A 22,272-nucleotide genomic window follows, 5' to 3' on the forward strand; every position below is an offset into this window, starting at 1 on the left:
TACGTGAATTACATTTCCTTTGTATTCTACGAATATCAATTTGCCTTTCCTGCAAATACTTTTCTGTAGTTATTTCCCTTCACGTCACTCATGATGCACACTCTCAGATATTTACAACTGTAATTGTTTCCAGTGGCTGATCACCAATTATGTGATTAAATGGTAATGGGTCTTTCTGCCTATTTGTGCACTATGTTGCTTCATACAATACAACCTTGGGGTACACCAAAAGTTGCATTCAGATCTGATGATTATAACCTATTAAGATCAATGTACTAAGTTCTATCAGCTAGAAAGTCCTCAATTTAATCACAAAGCTGGCCTGATATGCCATAAGTTTGTAGTTTTATCATACCTACATCTACATCAGTACTCTGCAATCCACCTGATGGTGTGTGGTGGAGGATACTTATGGTACTACTAACTGATCCTCCCTTCCCTGTTCCATTCGCAAATGGTTCATGGGTAGAATTATTGTCAATAAGCCTCTGTATTAGCTCCTATTTATTGAATTACAGCCCTGTGATCATTTCGGGAGATGTACGTGGGAGGAAATAATATGTTATCTGACTCTTCCTGGGCAGCACTCTCTCGAAATTTCAGTAGTAAACCTCTCCATAATTCACAATGGCTCTCTTGTAGCATCTGCCACTGGAGTTTGCTGAGCATCTCTGCAATGCTCTCATGCCAACTAAATGATTTTGGTGGATGAAATACACTTCCTTAAGATTCTCCCTATGAATCTATGTCTTGCATCTATTTTTCCTACTATCTGTTTTATGTGGTCATTCAACTTAAAGGTCATTCCAGATAGATAATCCTTGATATTTTACAGTGGCTACTATTTCCAGCAATTTGTCATCAACAGTGTAGTTGTACACTAGTAGACTCCTTTTCCTATGTTAAGTGCAATATATTAAATTTATTTACATTCATGGTCAACTGCCAGTCTCTGTACCATTCATAATTCCTCTGCAGGCCCTTCTGCAAATTATTACTGTCTTCTGACATAGCTTCCTTCTCATAGACAACTGTATCATTTGCAAACAGCCTTGAAGAGCTTCTGATGCATTCTACTAGATCATTTATATACAGTACATTGCAAACAGTAACAGTCCTATCACACTTCCTTTGGGCATGCCTGAAACTACATTTACATCTGTCAATTTTGTTCCACTTAAAATGATGTGTTGAGTTCTAGCTGCAAGGAAGTTTTGAATCCAGTAGCAAATCTGCTCTGATACTCAGTAAGCTCTCATTTTTTTCAATAAACGGCACTGCAGGACAGTGTCAAATGCCTTCCTGAAATCAAGAGAGGTGGCATCTACATATACACTATGCAAGCCACTGTATGGTGCATGATGGAGGGTACACTGTACCACTAATAGTCATTTCCTCTCCCATTCCACTCGCAAATACAGCGAGGGAAAAATGAATATCTATATGCCTTGGTATATGCTCTAATTTCTCTTATCTTAAAGGTCATTACACAAAATGCACATTGGCAGCAGTAGTACGAGGGTTGTTTTTTAAGTAAGGGCCGTTCGCGCGTATAGTCCCGTAGTTCGCGCGGACGCTGCAACAAGCCACCGCGCCACTTGCCAGCATCCTTCCCGTTCACACTGATGCAAGTTGCAGCTCTGTAGCTGACGTGTACGCATCGCTGTGCTACTTTATAATGTTTACGATTATTGAATCGCCCGCCGCGTGTGAGATATGGTCAGTGATACGTTTTTGGACCGCGAGAAGCCTATCAGCTGCAGAAATTCATCATCAGTTAACAGAAGTTTATGGCTTGAATGCAATGAGTGAAGGTAAAGTGTGCCAATGGGTTAGAGAGTTTAAAACTGGCCGTCAAAGAAGAACGCTCAGGCCAGCCCTCTGTGATCACTGATGATTTGGTGGCTGCAGTCGAAACAAAGATTCGTGAGGACAGAAGATTCACAATTTCCACTCTTTCTTTGGAATTTCCACAAGTTTCAAGATCAGTTTTGTACAAAATTGTGTCCGAAAACCTAAACTTTAAGAAACTGTGTTCTCGGTGGGTACCCAGACTCCTCACAGAGGACCACAAAAGGAAGAGATTTGCCACTTCATTGGACTTTTTGATTCGTTACGAGGAAGAAGGGGATAACATGTTGAGTCAAATTGTCACTGGAGATGAAACATGGGTATCCCATATCACTCCCAAAAGCAAGCGACAATCGATGGAATGGCAACACACAACCTCACCCGTCAAGGTCAAAGACAAACAGACGCTGTCAAAGCGCAAGATTATGGCAACTGTGTTCTGGGACCGGCGCGGTGTTTTGCTAGTGGACTTTATGCCACGAGGAACGACAATCAACTCAGATGCCTACTGTGCAACTCTAAAGAAGCTCCGCAGAGCAATTCAAAACAAAAGGCGCGGCATGCTGACAAAAGGAGTTTTGCTCCTGCACGATAATGCTAGGCCTCACACCTCTCAAAAGACTCGGGATTTGATTGATTCTTTTGGCTGGGAAGTTTTGGACCATGCACCATACAGCCCCGACCTTGCTCCTAGCGATTTTCACCTTTTTTGGTACCTGAAACACAATCTTGGCAGGCAGCGCTTCAATGACGAGAATGAAGTGAAAGCGGCCGTGAACTCTTGGCTGTCGGAGCAGACGGCCGAATTCTTTGAAGAGGGAATTAAAAACTTAGTTGTACGGTATGACAAGTGCTTAAATAAACAAGGCAACTATGTAGAAAAATAGGTAAAAGTGTGTAGAATCAGAAAATAAAAGTTTTTTTACAAAAGTATTTGTATCTTTTTTTTTTAAATTAAAACGGCCCTTACTTAAAAAACTAACCCTCGTATTATTCTGAAGTCAGCTTCAAATGCTGGTTCTCTAAATTTTCTGAATAGTGTCTCTCAAAAAGAATATCACCTTCCCTTCAACGATTCCCATTTGAGTTCTCGAGGCATCTCCAAAATACCTGCCTGTTATTCGAAGTAACCGGTAACAAATCCAGCAGCCTGACTCTTAATTGCTTCGATGTCTTCCTTCAGTCCAACCTTGTGGGAATCCCACACTTGAGTAGTACTCAAAAACGAGTTGCATTAATGTCCTACATGCGGTCTCCTTTACAGATGAACCCCATGTTCCTAAAATTCTCCCAATAAACTGAAGTTGACAATTCACCTTCCCTACCACTAACCTTATGTGCTGGTTCCATTTCATATTGCTCTGCAACATTATGCCTCAATCTTTAATGGATGTAGCTGTGTCAAGCAGCACACTACCAATGCTTTATTCAAACATTATGGAATTGCTTTTCTTACTTGTATTAACTTACATTTTTCTACATGCAGAGATAGCTGCCGTTCATCGCATCAACTAGAAATTGTGTTGTTTGCAAACAGCCACAGACTGCTGCTCACCCTGTCTGTCAGGATCACTCATGTATATAGAGAATACAAGCAGTCCTATCACACTACCCTGAGGCCCTCCTGACAATACCTTTGACTCTGATGAAGAATCACCACTAAGGACGACATAATGGGTCCCATTACTGTCTTCGGGCCACTCGCATATCTGGGAACCTGCTCTGTATGCTCATACCTCTGTTAACAGACTGCAGTGGGGCACTGTGTCAAAGTGTTTAGGAAATCCAGGCATATGGAATCTGCCTGTTCCCCTTCATCCATAGTTTGTAGGATATCATTTGAGAAGAGGGCAAGCTGAGTTTTGCACAAGTGATGTTTTCCAAAATCCTGCTGATTTGTGGTCAGAAGCTTTTCTGTCTCAAGGTTGGTTGGTTGGTTTTGGGGTTTGATGGGGGCTAAACATTGAGGTCATCAATCCCCAGTTAAAAACAGACATACTTTTAAAAGGCCTATACAGTAAAAGCATAACCTCTGCACCCAGAGGGAGGGAACACCAAGGGATACAGAGCTAAAATGAACACCGCAGTAACGCAAAATAGAGGACACTTAAAAGGACCAGAGCAAATAGTTGACTAGAGTAAAACAGACTACAGTGGTTGATGGATCAGGTAAAAGGTCAACCACTCAACTACAAACGAAGAACCTCCAGCTGGAAAGCGTTGATAGAGGTACCAACACAACTTGTTACCATAAAAGACACTATTTTGGTATCTACGTCACAATTAAAAGTCACTGGAGTGGGTGTAGCCTGAGAAATCATGTGAGAGCGCCCACACTAGAGCGAGTGATAAAACCCAGCTGCACAGATAAAACGTAAAACTGAGTCAGCTATAGAGGCAGCGTCACCTAGAATTAAAGGAAGTGCAGCTGATAAATTGAAGGACTGCCGTAAGGGGGCTAAAAGGGGGCAGTCCATCAGAAGATGGACCACTGTCAGCCCTGCATCACAGCGACACTTGGGCGGGTTCTCACGACGAAGGAAATAGCTGTGGGTGAACCACGTATGTCCAATTCAGAGACGGCAGAAAACAACTGAGTCCCTACGCGTGCCCCTCAAGGATGAGTTCCATACGGCCGTGGACAACTTGACCATGCGGAGCTTATTTGGCGTGTTCAAGACAGACCATTCAGAGCTCCAGACATCATGGACCTTGCGATGTAGAAATTTCCATGAGACCAAGCTCCAGTGGTGGCAAAGTGGTGGCCTGCTTGTCTAACCGATCGACACGTTCGTTTCCTGGAATGCCGATGTGGCCCGGGGTCCACACAAACGTCGCTGAACGACCACACTTGGCGAGAGCAGAAACAGCATCTTGAATATCGCGCAACAAAGGGTCCTGAGAGAAACACAGGTGGAGTGCTTGCAATCCACTCAGGGAGTCACTGCATATTACAAATGACTCCCCAGGGCAGGAGGAAAGGTGAGCGAGTGCACAATAAAGAGCAACCAGCTCTGCAGTGAAAACACTGCTCCCCACAAGGCAGGGAATGCTGCTCAACGTAGTCACTGTGGATGAAAGCAAACCCAGTGCGTTCATCGACCACAGAACCATAGGTGTAGACTACATCTGCATCGCGAAACGAGGCAAGAAGAGCCAGGAATTGTTGACAAAGACTGCCATGTGGAACGGAGGACTTGGAGTTGCAGGACAAATCCAAGCACAGCTGCAAGCGAGGGAGGGACCAAGGAGGGGTAGAAGAAGAGAGCCGGAAGGATGGAGGACGGGGAAAGGACTCTAGTGACGAGAGAAGGGAACGAACGCGAACCGCAATCGGGAGACCCAACCTAGGCCGCCGCCGTGGGGAGGGGAGTGCAGAAAATGGAAAAAGGAGCCTGCGGTTTGGGTGGCATGGACGCGGGCGATGTACGACGCAAGCAACTGTTGTCGGCGGAATCGTAGGGGAGGGATTCCAGCTTCTACAAGAAGGTGTTACTGGCCTAGAGCGGAAGGCACCTGTTGCCAGTCTGACACCACAATGGAGAATCGGGTCGAGGATCTGCAACATTGAAGGTGCAGCTGAGTCGTACGCCACGCTCCCGTAGTCGAGACGGGACTGGACTAAGGCCTTATAGAACTGTAGGAGGGTTGTTTGTGCAGCCCCCCAAACGGTGTGGCTGAGGCAGCGAAGGATGTTGAGGTGCCACCAGCACCGTTGTTTAAGCTCGTGAAGATGAGGTGTCCACGTGAGCTGAGCATCAAACAGCACGCCAAGGAAGCAATGCATCTCCTCAATACGAAGGAGTTCATTGGCAAGGTAGAGCTCTGGATGGAGGTGGACCGTTCGACGACGACAGAAATGCATCACTCGGGTCTTAGAGGTTGAGAACTGAAAACCATGGTTGGATGCCCAAAAATGTGCCAAACGGATAGCTCCCTGCCGCCACCATTCAGTGACACTGATGCTTGGGGAACTGTAATAAAGACAAAAGTCATCGGCGTATAGAGAGGAACAGACTGATGAGCCCACCGCAGCCGCAAGACCATTAATCGCCACCAAAACGAGGGGAACACTGAGAACTGAGCTCTGCGGGACACCATTCTCCTGAATATGAGCAGAGCTAAAATATGTGCCAACTCTTATCCAAAAGGAGCGATTGGAGAGAAAATTTCATAAAAAAATCGAAAGTGGACCCCGTAAGCCCCATTCGTGCAACGTAGCAAGGATGCCAGGTGCCAGGTGGTATCTTACGCCTTCCGAAGATCAAAGAAAACGGCAACTAGACCTTCACACCAAGTAAAAGCTGTACGAATAGCCGACTCTAGCGAGACTAAATTGTCGATCACTGAGCGGCCCTGACGGAAGCCCCCCTGTTGCTGGGCTAGGACGCCCCAAGCTTCGAGGATCCACATGAGCCGCCGACTCACCATCCATTCCAGGAGTTTGCACATAATGTTGGTAAGGCTGATAGGGCGATAGCTATCAACCACCAGTGGATCTGCACCAGGTTTCAGCACTGGAATGGTAATGCTATCCTGCCAACGAGTTGGGAAAACGCCCTCCGTCCAGATGCGGTTAAACAGGGTGAGTAATTCACCCTGACAGTGTGCCAATAGATGGCGAAGAAACTGGTTGTGAATTTGGTCTGAACCTGGAGAGGTATCGGGGCAAGCTGTAAGGGCACTTTGGAACTCCCATTCACTAAATGGGGCGTTGTATCGTTCCCAACGGTGTGTGCGAAACGACAACTGCGTATGCTCAGCCTGCTCTTTAATGGCGCAGAATTCTGCACTGTAGCCTGCTGTCGCGGAAATATGAGCGAAGTACTCTGCCATATGTTTGGCGATGGCGATTGGGTGAGTACAAAGCGTACCCCGAAGAGAAAGGCAAGGGACAGACGCATGAGGGCGAAAGCCAAAAATGCGCTGAACCCGCGACCACACCTGAGATGGGGAGGGGCGAGAACCTATGGTGGCAACATATCGTTCCCAGCAGTCCTGTTTGCTCCGCTGGATTAACCACCGAGCCCGGGCCCGCAGCCGTAAAAGGCAACAAGATTCTCTAGGAAAGGACTGTCTCAAGGAAGTTTACTGTATTTGAACTGATAATATGTTCAAGAATTCTACAACAAACCAATGTTAAGGACATGGGTCTGTAATTTTGATGGTCCCCTTCTTATATACAACCCTGAATTCAAGAAATACAACATTAACCTGGATGCTGCTATCTATCGCCTTCTGCATTTCATGGACAAACACAATGAGCTTGAGTTTCACAAATTTCAGACCAGCGCGATTTCATGTTAACATCTATAGAGAATGTTTTCATTCTTCATCTCCAACAACCCTTTTAGGAAACATTTTCCCATGTGTTAACTTGCTTGGTACTCACAAGCCACAGTATACATACAGCAGAGCGATACATTTTTTGTATTTGATAGACAAGGGCCTTTCTTCCATTGCAGTTGTATTGATGACATTTGAATCCAGGACAATTGTATAAATTCTGCACTTGGTCAAGTCATTCTATATAACAAGGAACTTTGCATTAATCACTAAACCATCGCTTGAAACGTAAACCCTGAAAGCTTAACTGGATTGGGTTGATGGGGTTAAACGGAGCAAACTGCAAGGTCATCACTCCCTCCATCCTACACGTGTCAAGACAGGAAGAGTCCTTGGACAGGACAAAGAATACAAAGCTAATGAACCTGATCGTAACCAAGAATCAATAAAACCGGGAGACGAAGTGAGAGAGGGCTAAGAGGGTAAAGGTGGAGGAGTTGCCCAGCCCAGAAATCAGTGGGAGGCCCCAGGACATGTTCCATTTGAGACACGCACTCTCTGCATCCAACCAGTGTTTCCTCACTCTCCTTTACCACAAGAACTAACAACATGAACAAATTGATAAAAGCTCAGGGAAGATGACGACGACGATGATGATGATGATGATGGGACAGAACTCAACAAGACGTAAAGGAATTATAATTAAAAAGTTGGAATGGGCAGCAGCCATGGTCCCATGGGTCAGAGCGGATGACAGAGCACCTCTCCAAACCCTCAAGCAGCAGACAATGCCATACCTCACAGAGAGGAATAGAAACCACCTTCGCAGGTAAAACATAAAATGAGATCAGCTGCTTTGATGTCGTCCGTTAGCACCAGAGGCAGTGTGTCAGCGAGTTTAAGGGTTCACTGTAAGATGACCAAATTGGTGCAGCCCAGTAGGATGTGGTCCACCACCAGGACACCACACCAATGGTGGGGTGGATCCTCACGTCGTAGGTTGTGGCTTTTGATCGGCCAAGTGTGGCCAACGTGAAGCCAACAGAGTATGGTGAATTCCCTGCAAGAAGGCCGAAGGAAAGAGAGCCACATGGTTATGACCCCCTCTATAGCTAACAATTCGTTCAGAGAAACCAGAGCACACCAATCTGTGTTCCAAGCCTCTTCAAACTGACAGCATAGAGTCGACCGATGGTTGGGTTCTGGTACCACAATCTCCAAGTTCAGCATGTTCGTTCCCTGGGATTCCAACGTGACCTAGAGTCCAGACGAGATGAACAACTGTCCGGCTTAATGCAGATCAGAAAGTAGATACTGGACAGTCACAACGAATGGATGTCGAGGGTAGCATGGGTCGATAGCCTTAAGATAACTCAGGAAGTTACTGCCAATTAACAATGTCTTTCCGGTGCGAGAATGAATGTGACTGAGCGCTTGTGGGATGACCAACAATTTTGTGGTGAATCTACATCTACATAGATACTCCGCAAGCCACTGTACGGTGGTCACTACTTGTCATTCCCCTCCTGTTCCACTCGCAAATAGTGTGTGGTCCTCACGGGCGGTGTATGTTGGTGGCAGTAGATCATTCAGCAGTCAGTTTCACACGCCGGTTCTCTAAATTTTCTCAATACTATTTCTTGAAAAGAACTTTGCTTTCCCTCCAGGGATTCCCATCTAAGTTCCAGAAGCATCTCCATAACACTTACGTGTTGTTCGAACATACCGGCAACAAATCTAGCAGCCTGCCTCTCAACTGCATCCAGTTGGCAGGGAGCAAAAAACTATGGAATCAACAGGGTCTTTTCATTTAAAAGTTAGGTCGAGACAGATCTGAGGACAGGGTTCACACTGTGGGGGCATGCACAACTGGTCCTCAACAAGAGGCAATAGTGGGGGAAGTTGGAGTCCAGAGCAGAGACACTGTGATCATTAATGCAGTCCTGGGCCGCTGTTGTGAGAAATGGATCTCCCTGCTATGACAAGGACACAGTAATTTGGATGCTCAGCAGAGCAATAAGTATGTATCACATTGTTAAGCAGCCGCTTTTGATGCCTGATCGGTAGTGAAGTGACTTCAGCCTCTGAGAGTAGGCTGTTTACACAGTTGGTCAGAAAGGCTTCTGTCGCAAGTTGGATCCACGATGGTGTATCAGGTCCAGCATCCACAATGCTGAAAGTGATGTCAAGCCATATGCCAGATCTTCATAATCAAGACAGGGCAGGATCAAAGCTTTGTAAGGGTGCAAGAGTATAGAGCAGTCTGCAGCTCAGCTGTTGTTACTGAGACAGTGAAGTGTATTAAGGTGTGAACAGCACATTCACTTAAGTTGGTGAAGATGGGGAAGTCACCTGAAGCAGGTATCAAAGACAAGTCCAAGGAAGTGATAAGCCTCCACTAATTTGAGCAATTGGTCATCGAGGTAGGTTTCTGGTTGTGGATGGACAGTACGATGGCAACAGAAGTGTTTGACGCATGTCTTGGTGGCTGAAAACCGGAAGCCATGGGTGAGAGCCAAGCAAGGACTGCCCTTTTTTTAGCACACAGTGCAGTCAGTGTTCAACAACATCAACAGTGGAGGAGCAATGGTAAATGCAAAAATCGTTAGCGTACAGGGAGGGTGACACTGTAGATCCCACAGCAGCAGCTAAGTCCATTGATAGCCACCAAAAGAAGGCACACACTCCATGCAGAGAGACCTGTGGGACCCTATTTTCTCATATGAGGGACGGGGAGGGTACTGTGCAAAGCACCAATTTGAACCTGGAAAGTACAGTGTGACTAGAAGTTCTGAACAAACATCAGAAGCAGGTCCCACAGATCCCACTCATGTAGGGCCACAAGGGTGTGATGATGTCATGTGGTGTCATAAGCCTTCTGCAAGTAAAAGAAGACAACGATAATGTTTCGATGATGAGCAAAAGCTGACCAAATAGCAGACCCCTGGCAGACCAGACTGTCAGTAGTAGAATGGCTTTGGCTAAAACTACTCTGGGATGGAGTCAAAAGACCCTGAGACTCATAGTGCCAACACAGCCCCCAGATCACCATATGTTTGAGCAACATGCAGAGAACATTAGTGAGATTAATTGAGTGTGAGCTGACCATCTCAAGGAGGTGGTTTACTCATTTACAGTACTGAAATGATCACACTTCCTTACCATTGAGATGGGAACTCACCCTCACTCTAAATATGGTTGAAAATGGCAAGGACGTTGCATTGGCAATCCACTGATAGGTGTTTGAGCATTTGGCTGTGGATGCGGTCTGACCCTGGAGCTGTGTCACGTCAAAGGGCAAGGGCACTGTGGGAAACCTCTCACACCAAATGGAGCATTTTCTGGTTCCAGGTGACACACAGTAAAAGATAAGTGAATTTGCTCCACCCACTGTCGGATGACAGGAAATGTAGGCTGATAATTATCAGGCACAAAACCTCAAGCATAATGCATAGGAAAATGTTTGGCAATAGCATCTGGGAGACAACAGGTACACCTGTGGTGGGGGGGTCTACAGAGCATTGAATCTTTGGCCAAACCTGCAAAGGAGGGGTTGGTGGGTTGGTTGGTTGGTTGGTTTGGGGAAGGAGACCAGACAGCAAGGTCATCGGTCTCATCGGATTAGGGAAGGAAGTCGGCCGTGCCCTTTGAAAGGAACCATCCCGGCATTTGCAAAGGAGGGGTATGTGGTCCAATGGTAATAACATAACATTACCAACATTAATGTTTCTGTCATTTTATTAGGTGGTGGACCGAGTCACAAAGCCATTTTGATGATGATACTTATGGCATTGGAGAGCCCAATATCAGTCCTCCAAAAGCAGTGTGATAACAACTGCACAACCTGGGCATAGCTCAACTAACTGTAAGACTCCAACTTGCAACGGGCTACTCAACAAACTTCTATCTGGCTCAGTACGAATGATGGCGGTCTATAGTACTTCCGGGCGCTGATGACCTCGATGTTGAGCGCCCATAAGCCCCAACACACACACATATAGTACTTCCCCGGCAAGAGTCCTGATATAATTTCATTCCTTGTTGTGACATCATTCCAGAATGGCATAACAGGCACAAAAAAAATTAAGCTGCCCCAGCCAGAGGTAGGTTTGAACACCACAGAGCTTTAATAGGCATACTCCTGTTGTCATATGCTCTTGGCTTCCTACAACCACTGAACTGACGTAGCCAGACAGTTATAAATGGTCCTGCAGTTTAACACAGACTCCAAACCACAATGCAATTTGATGTTCTTTCAGAGAAAAAAAAATCACTGCTAGAAATGAAAGTAAGGTTAACTGATCGAAAAAATTCTTGGACTGACCAAGGATTAAACCACAAATCTTTCGATTTGTGCTTTGTTAAAATTCTTGCAGGTGTAGTGCATCATTTCGTAAAACACTTAAAGTAAAATAATAAAATGACTGCCATTTCAGCCATACTGCAGCACCCTCTCAATCCCACCTACATCTTTCTACACCTTGTGGAAAGTAGCTGCAACACAGCTGAAATATACAGTTATTTTAGTATTCTAGTATTTTATACGATGATGTGGCAGTACACTGAGAACTGACCAGGGAAGTCACAACAAAAAATCCTAGATCAGTCCCAAATCTCACGGTATATTTCACTAGTGTGTACCTCATTATTAAGATGATAATATAGAATTATATCCAAAGCCAATCAGCAATAAACAAAAGTGAAATGATTGTTATTGACATTACCTATATTCTTTTCAATCTCATGAAAATAGAGAAGGCTCTCAATTTCTAACAATCACTCATTTCAACAATAAAACGTAAAATACTGAAATAAATTATGTACCTCTACAGGTCTCTGGACTGATCTTACATTTCTCTTTTGTTTGTTCACACATGTCCCATAACAGTTAGTTTTGCTATAGCATAAGAGGCATCTAGTGACAACGAATTTTCCCCCTTTTGTCTCTCCACGAAGTTGACAGCTTAAGAACTGAAGAGGTTAACTAGGTCCTACTGGTTCATCTGCACACACTTCTATCCCCGTTAACAAGTAATTGCCATCAAAAGTTGATGGTTCAGTCTCATTATTAAACTTTTGACTCTCATAAATCGACAAACTTCCCATACTCTACAATATACGATGAATACGCAATGCGTAATACATTGTCTCCACTCCATTTTCACCTTATACTTAGAAAACCTTCCCTACAAGATAAACTTATAAATCTGGAGCTGACATTAGACTCATTGTAAATGTGCGACATACCACAAGAAGCAAGAGGACCGAGAGGAGATCATCCAAGTCACTGGGAGAGCTTGTTGCCATGGAGGGAGGACCAGTGGTGATGCCACAGTGACACCACCTGCTGACAGACGGCTACAAAGAGATCATCAGAGGGAACGGAAGAACTAGCGGTCTGAGGTACTAGGACTGCAGCTTTGCCAGCAATGTCAGTAGCCTCGTTTTCTGTCAGACCCACATACCTAAGAACCCACATAAACATCATAGTGGCTCCATCAAGGGTGACCGCTTTCCTGGACCCGCTGCACCAAGGGATGAATGGTGTACAGCACATAGAGACTTTGAAGGGCACTGAGAGAGTTGGAGCAGATGATGCAATTGAAAAGCCTGTATCACCGGAAGTATTGCATGGCGTAATACAGGGCAAAGAGCTCTGCTGTAAATACTGAGCAGTGTTCTAGAAGCTGATACCAAAAAATGTCAATGCCAATGACGAAGGCACACCCAACACCACGGTCAGTCCGAGAGCCATGAATGTAGGCAAAGGTACTACCACGAAGTTCTATGTGAAGGTCGTGAAATTGAAGGCGATAGAGCGAGGGTGGAGTAGTGTCCTTAGGAAGCGAATGAAGGCCAATGTCAACACGGGCCATCGCACAAAGCCAAGATGGTAAAGGGTTCACACCCACCAGGAAAGCTGCAATTAGCGTGAAGTTAAGCTGCTGGAGCAAGAGTCGAAAGCAAACTCAAGGAGGTAACAGAGAAGACTGATGTACCCCATACTGGTGATCAAAGGAGTCATCAAGAACGGAAGCACAGGATGGGTGGCCATGCATGGCAGACAAACAGCATGCATATCTGGTGAGGAGAAAGCCATGGTGGTAGGACAGTGGTAGTTCCATCAGCTTCTGTATACAGACTCTCAACCTGGCTAGCGTAAATAGTGGCCAAATGGATGCCACAATGGTGGATAGTATTGAGATGGCGTAAGAGGGATGGATGTGAAGATGCATAAACAAAACACCCTTAGTCTAGTTTAGAACGAACACGGGGCATGTAGAAATAGAGGGGGGTGGTTCGATTAACTCCCCAGGAAGTAGAGCTGAGGGCACATAGGACATTGACGGATCGCATTCAGTGTGCTCCCAGGTAAGACATGTGGAAGGACCAAGAAATTTTCTTATCAAGCATGAGCCCTAGGAATTCAGTAGTTTCAATGAATGAAAGAGCAACAGGCCCAAGATATAAAGATGGTGGAAGAAACCAATTGTGCTGCCAGAAATTCATATAAATGGTTTTGTCAGTGGAAAAATGACAGCTATTGTCAATGTTCCATGAGTGAAGAAGATCAAGACATCGCTGGAGACACTGCTCAATGAGACAAGTCCGTAGAGAACTTGAATAGATGGCAAAATCGTCAACGAAAAGGGAGCCAAGGATGCCTGGCAGGAGACAGGCCATTATAGGGTTAATGGCAATGGCAAAGAGGACGGCCCTCAGGATGGAACCCTGAGGCACACTGTTTTCCTGGATAAAGGCGTCTGGCAATGCAGGACCCACACGAACCTTGAAAACTCAGTCTTTTAAAAACTCTTGAAGGAAACGGGGTATGCAGCCACGGAAGCCCCATGTGTAGAGTGTATGGAGGATACCACTCCTCCAGCAGGTGTTGTAGGCTGTCTCCAAATAAAAAAACATGGCCACAGCCTGAGATTTCTGCAGAAAACCATTCATGACATGAGTGGACAAAGTGATAGATGGTCAACTGCAGAAAGACAAGCTCGAAATCCACACTGTGCAGTGGTTAGTAAATTGTGAGATTCGAGCCACCATACCAGCTGGGCATGAATCATACGTTCCATCACCTTGCAAACACAGCTGATGGGAGAAATGTGGCGGTAGCTAGAAGGAAGGTGTTTGTCCTTACCGGGCTTAGATATGGGTGCGACAGTGGCTTCACGCCAGGATCTGGGAAACGTGTCCTCTGCCCAGATGTGGTTGTACATATGAAACAGAAAGTTCTTGCCCGCAAGAGAAAGGTACTGCTATATCTGAATGTGAACATCGTATGGCCCTGGAGTGGATGTGATGCAGATGCAGTTAGAATTTCTCTTAACCACATAGACCTTAACCAGTGGGTGGCGGTTTCCTTGGTGCGAGGACAAACAGTAATGGATACTATAAAATTTATTTTAGTCACTGCTCTCAAAAATATTGAATAGCTATAACAGTTTTGACTATATACTCATTCTCAATAGCCCATAAATATTGCTTGGCTGGTAACTGTGTCAAAACAATTCATTGAGGCTAATGCTAGACGATAGGCACTATATAATTTTGTAAGCATTGGCTGAAGTAAATTGAGGCTCTTAGCCAATAACAAGACAAATATGAACAAACATACTGGAGGTCAGAGGCTGTGGGAAACTGAAAATTGACCACACTTTAACAAAGGATTTTAACCAGGTCATTTTTATCATATTTTCTCTTTTCAATGGATATTCAGCTTCTCTGCTTTAAGACTCATATTTAACTGACAAATTAACATGTACTCTTGAGATGGACAAAGTTTTCTAAGTTACGTGCGGCCTCCCCACATTTCCTCCATTTAGTCCTCAGGCGTGAGAGTTTTGTCGTGTTTGTATTTATTCCACTGACATGGCGTTATTTTTATTGTCACTTTGGGGTACAAAACACCTCTGTTAATGATGACTTTCCACTAATTATCTGTGACAGGTGAAGGTAGAGTTATTTAAAACAAACTAGACTGATGCTAAAAATCAAGAGAATGCATAACACACATGCTGCATGCAGACATTACTCACAGTCATTTCTTTCCATGAAATTTGTGTTTGACAAACGTAAAACACATACATGAAACACTCACTTCATTAGCATACAAAACATCCTCTCAAGAGAATAATGAGAAGTGCAGACAGTGAGCATAACTTTAAAACCACTGTCTGAAAACATTTCAATGTCAAGCAGAAACAAGCAACCATTTCTCAGGAAGTAGGAACCATTCAGCTTAAATTTCAAGTACTAGAAGTCTACAAACTGCAGTGCTGCATACATGCAGTATTCTCTATCAGGAAAAGTTGCACATGTCAATGAAGCTATGTCTAATGATTAACTGGATAAGTTGAAACTTCTTTCTGTCCAAGTGTAATGAAGTACTTTGCCATTACTTAATAGAAGATTTCAGAACAGACAAACTTCTAAATTTTACATTTCCTATTCAGTTCCTCATTCTTCCAATTGCACACGCCTTTGTCCACAGCAACATGTCCATGTGCTGCATACAGGATTCGCTTCACTTTACCAACTCATTAAAAGTTTTCATGGCACTTGTAATGATAGTGTCATATAATATTCTATACTTTCAGATGAATACTTCACAGAACAAGATTCTGTTGGGTTTAGGACATAAAGAGCTATGACATTTACATGATAAGCAAAGACCGATATGAGAAAATAATGTAATCAGCTGACACCTTATGAAGGAATTACAGTTGCTAACCAACTGACAGTGCTCAGCACTTACAGACCCAGTAAAATTTCATGTTAAGTAAAGACCTAAGTCAGCTGACAACTATGAAATAATTACAGCTGCTGGACAATTCACAGTCACAAATCAGAGACCCACAAAAGAGTGCTCTGTTGTACGTCCATGCATATTTAACAGCCTGGTAAAGAGAAAAATTTGAAAAAGTTCTGTAATAAGCATATAAGGAAATTTACCCTATCAAATCTCCCTAAATAGGAAGAGCCTTCCATGTTTGAATCAATCTGGCAAAACTGACCTACAAGGAATTTACCATAGCCACAAAGTAGTTATATTTGTGGTTGTTTCTGTTGTTACTTGCAGACACCTAACATTGTGCTTGTGACACTCTGTATGTAAGCACACGCAACTGCACACACGTGTGTGTGTGTGTGTGGGGGGGGGGGGGGGGGAAGAAGGTAAGTGACAAAAAAATTTCGAGAAGAATTAAAATATAAACTCTCCCATTTCCTAAACCTTATCATCAGCCTTTTTCCTTCACCTTTCTTCCTTCCACTTCAATCCTTCTGCCACAAGAAGGAGCTACTGGCACCGAAAGCCTCCAAATTTCTCTACACTTATATGTGTGTTCTCCTGCTGCCACTTGGTGAGTAGATTTTTTTATCCATCCAATTACATTATATTTTCAAAACATATACAAAGATTTATAATAAAAACTAGTTATCATGTGTAACAGTGAGGTAAATGTTATGCTTGCCTCATCGTCTGATATAACTGAATTAATCCATTTTAATGCAGCCTCTGACCCTTTGCTGTGTAATCAGCTTCATTTTTAACAGCTCTTGTCTTTGACAATTTGGATTCACACCGAACAGATCCCTAGGGTTTTTTCTTTTTTCTTTTTGTATTAGCTTATAATGTATGTTATATCAAGACAACAGCATACTTGTAATGTCTCTATTACTTGTGTACACAGCAACTGTTCCTTCACTTTGCAACTGTTTGTTTGCTACCCCTCCCTGCATTTGTATCTATTGACACTGTATTTATTCTCAATAAATAGCTTGTCTTAACTTATCCATCACTTGATGTACATACAATAATTTATACCTGTTCTGTCCTTAGTTCTGCCATTGCTTACCATATGCACTGAAGAGCCAATGAAACTGGTATAGGCATGTGTATTCAAATACAGAGATACGTAAACAGGTAGAATATAGCGCTGCTGTCGGCAATGCCTATATAAGACAACAACTATCTGCTACAGTTGTTATATCGGTTACTGCTCCTACAATGGCAGGTTATCAAGATGTAAGTGAGTTTGAATGTCGTGTTATAGTCGGCGCATGAGCAATGGGACACAGCGTCTACAAGGTAGCGATGAATTGGGGATTTTCCCACATAACCATTTCAGGAGTGTACCGTGAATATCAGGAATCAGGCAAAACATCAAATCTCCGACATTGCTGCGGCCAGTAAAAGATCCTGCAAGAACTGGACCAATGACGACTGAAGAGAATCATTCCACATGACATAAGTGCACCCTTCCACTAATTTCTGCAGATATCAATGCTGGGAACTCAACAAGTGTCAGTGTGCAAACTATTCAATGAAACACCACTGATAAGGGCTTTGAGAGCTGAAGCCCTACTCGGGTACCCTTGATGTCTGTACGACTCAAAGCTTTACGCCTCGCCTGGGCCCATCAACACCGACACTGGGCTATTGATGACTGGAAACGCATTGCCTGGTCGGATGAATCTCATTTCAAATTGCATAGAGCGGATGGACGTCTACAGGTATGGAGACAGCTCATGAATCCATGGACCCTGCATGGGACTGTTCAAGCTTGTGGACACATACGTAAGCATCCTGTCTGATCACCTGCATCCATTCATGTCCATTGCGCATTCCGACGGAGTTGGGCAATTCCAGCAGGACAATGTGACACCCCACACATCCAGAATTGCTACAGAGTGGCTCCAGGAACACTCTTCTGAGTTTAAACACTTCCGCTGGCCACCAAATTTCCCAGACATGACCATTACTGAGCATATCTGGGATGCCTTGCAATGTTCTGTTCAGAAGAGCTCTCCCCCACCTCAAACTCTAACAGATTTATGGACAGCCCTGCAGGATTCATGGTGTCAGCTCCCTCCAGCACTACTTCAGACATTAGTCAGAGCCATGCCACATTGTGTTGGGGCACCTCTGCATATTCGTGGTGGCCCTCCACGATATTAGGAGGTGTACCAGTTTCTTTGGGTCTTCAATGTATCTCTCTTCAAAGTATGTGATGTGTTTCCATATATTTGCTCAATATTAGAGTCATGTATATGATAGTGAGAACAATGTTTTGGCATCTTTACATACCCAATAATGTACGATGTAGTAATATTGAATATGTATCATCACAAACTGCTCTGCTTGAGGACTATGGTTCATATCTCAGGTGTTATGCTAATTTTTATGTAGCCTCATAACCTTTCAAGTTTTAACAATTTCTGTTTCTTGCCATTATTTTCCAATATCATTTTGCAATATAATTTACTTTTACTGAACTGACTAAAATGTTTTTGTAGATATTTTACAATTTTATAACAGAATTTATATCATTATGACAACAGTATACATTTTATATTGTCTTCCTTTAGTAGTATTATACTGATTTTCACACATTTTATATTTTGGTGTTATGCTTACTTCATGTGGCCACATAACCCTTCCTGTTTTGAGGGTTGATTTGTCCTCATTTACAGTTATTTCCCACATTATTTCTCTTTATATTGAACAGATCCCATGGTTTTTTAATGTATTTTATATTATGATACTATCATACACTATAAGTCATGAAGTACTTGATGTTCCCAATACTGGTCGATACATTTTATAATGCAGGTGACATTTGGCTACAACCCTTTCACTCATTGTATATTAGTGGTTACTTAAAAAAATTCTGTGGGTTATCTTTCTGTACAAATAGTCAGGTCTGGTTTCCGTGTGTCTAGAAATAGCTTTCAGAAACTGATGTTTTATGATAAGAGGCAGTTGTTATACCTGGCATGCCAGCAGTTGATGGAGTATTCTATTTTTCTCATTCATGGGATTTTGTACTACCTCATGTATATTTTTGTTAATGTGATGTTCAAAATAATGTAGTTTGCCCGGTGATATGCCATGTACTGTATACACGAGGGTTGCCCAGAAAGGAATGCACTGCTTTTTTTTTCTTCGACAATTCTTTATTGAACATAACGAGAATTACACACACGAAAGAATGGTGTTTTACCTACACACACCCTATTTTTCCAGGTAATCTCCATCCTGATCTATGGCCTTCCTCCAGCATGAAACAAGGGCACGTATGCCCTGTCAGTACCAGTCCTTGTCCTGGTGGTGAAGCCAGTGCTTCACTGTGTGAATCATCTCCTGATCATCCTCAAAATGTCTTCCATGAATGGCATCCTTTAATGGCCCACACAAGCGGAAGTTCGAGGGAGCTAGGTCAGGGCTGTCAGGTGTGACAGCCGTGGTGACCTCAAATGCTGCAAATTGTGGAGCTCCGCCGAACCGCCTTCTGATGACCTCACCCTCCGTACTGTACTCCGACTAACTGTACTTCTGTTGACAGCAGGTGCTCCATAGACTTTGCAGAAGCATTTGTGAACATCACCCACAGTTTCTTTCTCTGCAATGAGAAATTCAATGACAGCACATTGTTTGTAATGTGCATCACATACAGACATCATTTTGAAACTGTCCTGCAGCTACGCTATCTATCGGAAGTGGTGGAAACTTGGCGCGCTCACTCAGGAGACTTCAAATAATACATACATAACATTCTGGATTCGTAGCATTGTTTTTGGCTGAGGAAAAAATGTGGTGTATTACTTTCTGGGATATCCTCGTAATATTTTATGTCCATTTTTATGCCCTTAACCCACTGTTTGGTCACTTACTGTTTTTATGCATGACATCAATTACGTCTGGCATGCCAGCAATATACACTCCTGGAAATGGAAAAAAGAACACATTGACACCAGTGTGTCAGACCCACCATACTTGCTCCGGACACTGCGAGAGGGCTGTACAAGCAATGATCACACGCACGGCACAGCGGACACACCAGGAACCGCGGTGTTGGCCGTCGAATGGCGCTAGCTGCGCAGCATTTGTGCACCGCCGCCGTCAGTGTCAGCCAGTTTGCCGTGGCATACGGAGCTCCATCGCAGTTTTTAACACTGGTAGCATGCCGCGACAGCGTGGACGTGAACCGTATGTGCAGTTGACGGACTTTGAGCGAGGGCGTATAGTGGGCATGCGGGAGGCCGGGTGGACGTACCGCCGAATTGCTCAACACATGGGGCGTGAGGTCTCCACAGTACATCGATGTTGTCGCCAGTGGTCGGCGGAAGGTGCACGTGCCCGTCGACCTGGGACCGGACCGCAGCGACGCACGGATGCACGCCAAGACCGTAGGATCCTACGCAGTGCCGTAGGGGACCACACCGCCACTTCCCAGCAAATTAGGGACACTGTTGCTCCTGGGGTATCGGCGAGGACCATTCGCAACCATCTCCATGAAGCTGGGCTACGGTCCCGCACACCGTTAGGCCGTCTTCCGCTCACGCCCCAACATCGTGCAGCCCGCCTCCAGTGGTGTCGCGACAGGCGTGAATGGAGGGACGAATGGAGACGTGTCGTCTTCAGCGATGAGAGTCGCTTCTGCCTTGGTGCCAATGATGATCGTATGCGTGTTTGGCGCCGTGCAGGTGAGCGCCACAATCAGGACTGCATAAGACCGAGGCACACAGGGCCAACACCCGGCATCATGGTGTGGGGAGCGATCTCCTACACTGGCCGTACACCACTGGTGATCGTCGAGGGGACACTGAATAGTGCGCGGTACATCCAAACCGTCATCGAACCCATCGTTCTACCATTCCTAGACCGGCAAGGGAACTTGCTGTTCCAACAGGACAATGCACGTCCGCATGTATCCCGTGCCACCCAACGTGCTCTAGAAGGTGTAAGTCAACTACCCTGGCCAGCAAGATCTCCGGATCTGTCCCCCATTGAGCATGTTTGGGACTGGATGAAGCGTCGTCTCATGCGGTTTGCACGTCCAGCACGAACGCTAGTCCAACTGAGGCGCCAGGTGGAAATGGCATGGCAAGCCGTTCCACAGGACTACATCCAGCATCTCTACGATCGTCTCCATGGGAGAATAGCAGCCTGCATTGCTGCGAAAGGTGGATATACACTGTACTAGTGCCAACATTGTGCATGCTCTGTTGCCTGTGTCTATGTGCCTGTGGTTCTGTCAGTGTGATCATGTGATGTATCTGACCCCAGGAATGTGTCAATAAAGTTTCCCCTTCCCGGGACAATGAATTCACGGTGTTCTTATTTCAATTTCCAGGAGTGTATGTAATGGGCCTATGATATGTGCTATTGAAAGTCTTTGGATTAATATGACTTGGTGACAACAAATTGCCAGTTGCTGTTAGTTACTATGCGGTTGTATGAAGTGTGCGTAGTAATGTTTTATCTTAATGTGAGGTGTGAAAGTGTTATTTATACATGGTGATGTATGCAGACAATGTAGTGCTTTTCCAAATTTGTTTTACAGGTGCTTGACAATGACAAGTAGATGAAATTAGCTAATCACATGATAAAATAAAAATCACATTAGAGCCTACTACAGACCATGTTTACGTTTATTAAATAACTGAAGGGCTTTCTTGGTAAAAACATAAGCACCAATTACAAATATGTACATTCACTGGAGGAGAAAGCTACATCGTGATATTACTCTATAGACAGTTAATAAAGGTCCGAGAATACAATATACGTTGTCAAATACACTGACAGAAATGGAAAGTGTTACATCTTTAAAACCTTGATTGAACACCACTAAATTGATAATTCAAAATTTTCATCCTTATGTGAGCCTATTTTCAGTACAGACTAAAGCGATTCCTACAGATGAAGAATAGTGCGAGGACATAATGGCTACTTGGTGTGTCTAACGTTACTAGAACATTTCAGCCTGAGATTGTAAACAGCATTAGCGGAGCACGTGCACAAGCTGCTTAACACCATCTTTTGAACTATGGGAACATTTTAACTATGAAAAAGGTTGAATCATTGGCATGAGGCATGTGGGAGCATCATACTCATAGATCACAACGACAGTTAGCTGTAGTTCAATGATTGCAGAACAAGTTGTGATGTGACAGACTAAGGACAACGATGCAGCACAGGTAGGCACAGGTCCTTCCGAAAGGACTACACTGTGAGGATATCATGGGACTCCTTAACTGCCTTTGGCGTTGAAGGTGAAGTTTCACCAGAAACCATAAGGGGGAAACATACTGGAAGATGCATCAAGATTTCGTGTTGCC

At 44.3% G+C, this 22,272-nt stretch overlaps 1 protein-coding gene across 3 annotated transcripts in view; it reads right to left on the minus strand.

Moving 5' to 3' along the window:
• LOC126248573 (ATP-dependent helicase brm) overlaps positions 1–22,272 on the minus strand; it is a 456,856-nt gene that overhangs the window by 330,795 nt on the left and 103,789 nt on the right. The gene's annotated exons all lie outside the window — the stretch shown is intronic.

The sequence above is a fragment of the Schistocerca nitens genome, chromosome 3 (assembly GCF_023898315.1).
Source record: "Schistocerca nitens isolate TAMUIC-IGC-003100 chromosome 3, iqSchNite1.1, whole genome shotgun sequence".
In the NCBI taxonomy this organism is placed as follows: Eukaryota; Metazoa; Arthropoda; class Insecta; order Orthoptera; family Acrididae; genus Schistocerca; species Schistocerca nitens.